At 32.7% G+C, this 4,326-nt stretch overlaps 1 pseudogene; it reads left to right on the top strand.

Moving 5' to 3' along the window:
• Nucleotides 1-2,290, top strand: part of LOC111380114 — a 5,915-nt pseudogene extending 3,625 nt beyond the window's left edge.
• Nucleotides 2,291-4,326: the final 2,036 nt, after the last annotated feature.

Here is a 4,326-nt window from a genome sequence, read left to right as displayed (position 1 = left end):
GAGTCTTTATAACACGACGTCAAACACTTAGCCATATCAGTTTGTATGGACAACACAAATAAACGATTTTTCGCCATAGGTACTTTAGCAATCAAATTTCTTGCATCATCTTTTAAAAACACACTACAACCTTTTGTGAACAAAACATAACCTTTCACCAATAATTGACCCACACTCAAAATATTACTCTTCATATCTGGAGCATAATAAACATTTGAAATAAATTGATGATTTCCATCTTTCACGTGTATCAAGATTTTACCTTTCCCCTTTACTAGAATTTTGGAGGAATCCCCGAATGTGATATTGCCACCAACCTTCTCATCAAGCTCTATGAACAAATCTTTGTTCCCACACATGTGATTAGTAGCTCCAGTATTAAGGAACCAAGAATGTTTTTCTCCTTGCTGCAAGTCCTTGCAAGCTATCAAAAGAGTAGACTCTATCTTTTCATTATTTTCTATATCTTTTTCACGAGAAAGGTTAGCTTTTGCACCATCACCACTTTTACATTCCCATGAATAATGTCCAAATTGATGAGAAGTATAACATTTAACTTGTGACTTGTCATACCTCTTTTGATATGGTCTTGCTCCTCCTCTGCCATGTCCTCTTGTTGAGTTGGATTGATAATTTTCATCTCTATGTTGAAATGAAATGTGGTTACCTCTTCCAAAGCCTCGTCCACGCTCTCATCCTTTGAAACTTGTATTTCCCTTTTCTTCCTTGTTTTTCAATGGGAGCTTTGATTGTAAAACATGCTCCAATGGCTCCTTCCTTCTTCAATTAAGCTTCTCTTCATATGCTTCCAATGATCTGCATAATTCTTCAATTGTCATATCTTCCAAGTCCTTCGATTCTTTAATGGCAGTCACCACGTGATCATATTTCTCACTAACTGATCTAAGGATTTTCTCAATCACCCTTAAAGCAGTCACATCTTCATCAAGCCTCTTCATTTGGTTTGCAACGATCACCACTCTTGAAATATAATCCGAAAACTTTTCGGATTCCTTCATTTGAATAGCTTCAAATTCACCTCGTAGATTTTGGAGGTGAACTTTCTTTGCCTTCTCCTTTCCTTTGCAAGCAACTTGAAGCATATCCCATAATTGATTTATTGTAGTAGCATTAGAAACCTTCTCAAAAGTGGCCTCATCCAATGCTTGGTGAATAAGAGAAAAAACCTTTTGATCCTTCCTCTTAGTGTTTTGTAAAAGATTCCTTTGTGCTTGGGTGAGAGCAGCTAGATCGGTGGGAGCCTCATAACCATTCTCCACGATGTCCCATGCATCATGCACACCAAGTAGTGCCTTCATGCGGATGCACCAATTATCAAATTTCTCTTTGGACAGTTTTGGAACTTGGAAGGGGATCATGTTGGTATTTGCCATTGTTTCTAGTATTGGAGCTCTAATACCACTTTGTAGGAAATAGAAGTGGACTTAGGAGGAGGAAATGATTTTCTATTCAATTGTAGACTTGCCCTCAACTCAATATTACATAGGTATTTATAGGACTTCCTATCACATAAGTTCATCCCCTCAATTTAATTCTACTACATGCACTACAATTTACTAGGTACACATTAATTAATAATACATGCATACATGAATCACAATTAACTAGGTGCATATTAATTAATAATACATGTATTTCAAACTCCTAAATTCATGAAACTAAATTAAATAGGTTAAATACATGTTTATTTTTCTAACAACGTTGTGATTTTGATTTGATGATAGAGATATAAAATATAACATATTTTTATTGTGGAATGTCCTGTGTTTAATGGTCATTATTGATTGAAAATGATTTTTTGAAAAATGTGTAGTTAAAAAGTGATTTTATTTTTATTTTTATTTTTTTGAATTTAGTGCAAAATATTTTATTGTATGAATATGTAGTTGAGAATGAGTGAAGAATAAATTGTCTTGTTTTAGAGAGAGTCAGGGACGTAATATAAGTTGAAAGATACATATGCTGTAGAACCAAAATGACTTGGATTATCTATGACTATGCAAAATTGTGACTCATAGATGAAAATCTTTTTTGTTGAAATTGGACGATGTTTAGGGTTATCGAGTAAAGTGGGAATTGAATTTACTTGCCCTAAACTTTTGCTAATCAAAATTTCATTTGACAGGACACAGATGTGTTATGGCTGAGGAATCCATTTCATCATTTAAGCCTAAACAAGTCAATGGACCTACAAATCAGCACTGATAAATTCAATGGCAATCAATGGTCAGAAGCATCAGCGCCAAGTTGGCTGATCTTACGGCGGTAATTCATGACTGGAAGAAGTATAAGGGCTCTACTGATAATCAGACATTGGAGGGAACTAAGCATCTCAACAGGGTAGGTCCCGAGAATTTTGAGGCCCTAGGCGACTCATCATTATGAAGCCTATGAACGTAAATTTTTTACAAACCTAAAAATACTTTAAATGTTTAAATAAATAATATATTTATATTTTAGAAGAAGATTGGGTAAAATCTATAAGATAGAATTGCAAAAAATAAAATAAAAATTCCTGCAACTCTGGAGACAAGGTTAACATAATATTTAGCAAAATTATCCCGTTTGTGGGAAAAAAAATTTGTTATGTAAGTAGTTATCTTCAAAATTATTAATTAAAAAATCTTGAATGAAGTGTAATTTAGAAATCATGAAATACTTTTTAAGAACCATAATTTGAAATCCTTTGAATATTGTAAGGATGACTCGTAAAGAGAAAAATGATTTTCAGTTATAAAAAGTACAAAATTTAGTGATTAGATTGTAAAATAGTGAGAAATATATAAATTTTAGATGATAGTGTGATGAGTTATGATTATTTAGTGATTAAAAACGTAATTAGATTCTTATAATTTTGATTCAATAACCTTTTAATAAATTCAAGATTTTGAGGGATTAAATTGAAAATAAGTTATGGGATCAATAATGTATTTGTATCAAATGTGTCAAAAAAACATTGTAGTTAAATTAATTTTTATATCTATCTTTTAAATTTAATTGGACTTCTTAAGTGAATTGTTTTACATTTTTGAGGCCCCCTTATGATTGGAGGCACTAGGCCATTGCCTTGTTAGCCTTACCCCAAGGCCGGCCTTGCATCTCAAGGAGTTATGTTCATAAAAATATATTTCTATCTAAAACCAACATAAGTTTATGGATTGTTAACAAGTAATAAAGTGAATTTTGAGTCCAAGTATTGTTCCCACAAGGATTGTACTAGTTCAAGTTCAAATTATCTTAACCTTAACCGAAACTATGAAAATTTATGATTTTTTAAAAATTAAATAATCTAATTCTAAATGCAAGACTTAATTTAACTAAAATAAATGCAATGTTATATTATAAAAATATGATAATAAAAAGCGTACTAGGATTTCGAATCCGCTTATATCAATTCCCTTTAACTTGAAATTTATAACTTTGACAACGCGATTCAATTATGAAGATCAATATTCCTATGACAGGTACGAACATATAAAAATGCATTAGTGGAATTGTAAATACTTAAAGATCATGAAAAGTATAGCGGCATATTTCTATTCCCTATCGAACTCTATGACAATTGACCCAATATCTAACTTATTTTCCATCTTTCGAGGGTAAAACATGCCACAATATTCATACAATTAGTGATCAGGTAATTTAAGAGAAAATTAAATCTATGTCAATTATTCACGAATTGAAACATGTTTTAACGTCAAAATAAATAAAAATAAGGTTTAAAGGTTCATAATACTAGTTTCATTGTAAATTTTAGTACAAAATAATTTAGCCTAACATAACGCGGAAATTAAATAAAGAAAGGATATAAGACATCACAAGAAATCGATGGAACGTGATTATATATCAAATTGCAGCCGCTGTTTTTCTTCAATTTCTACACCTGTGCAATTTGACAACAAGAAGGTCCGGGACTTATGTGAGGAGCTGGGGATCAAGAAACATTTTCCACACCACATCGTCCTCAAGCCAATGGATAGGTCAAGGCTGTGAACAAAAACATTAAACACACTTTGAAACGAAAGCTCGATGCCTCCAAAGGGGCGTGAGTTGATGAATTGCCTCAAGTGCTATGAGTAATCCAAACCATCAGTCGAACTCCAACAGGAGAGACCCCATTCTCTGACTTACGGTGTTAAGGCAATGAGTTCGGTGGAAGTTGGACTGCCTTCTTCGAGTCAACTGCACTTTGATAATATCAAATGACGAACTTAGAAAGTGTGAACTCAATTTTCTTGATGAGAAGATAGATGAATCTCAATTGAAATTGGCCGCCTACCAAAGGAAGATGGCCTATTACTATAA

This window comes from Olea europaea, unplaced genomic scaffold (assembly GCF_002742605.1).
Source record: "Olea europaea var. sylvestris unplaced genomic scaffold, O_europaea_v1 scaffold2095, whole genome shotgun sequence".
Lineage (NCBI taxonomy): Eukaryota > Viridiplantae > Streptophyta > Magnoliopsida > Lamiales > Oleaceae > Olea > Olea europaea.
The sequence above is the reverse complement of the archived record's forward strand: the minus strand, read 5'-3'. Positions and strand labels throughout refer to the sequence as shown.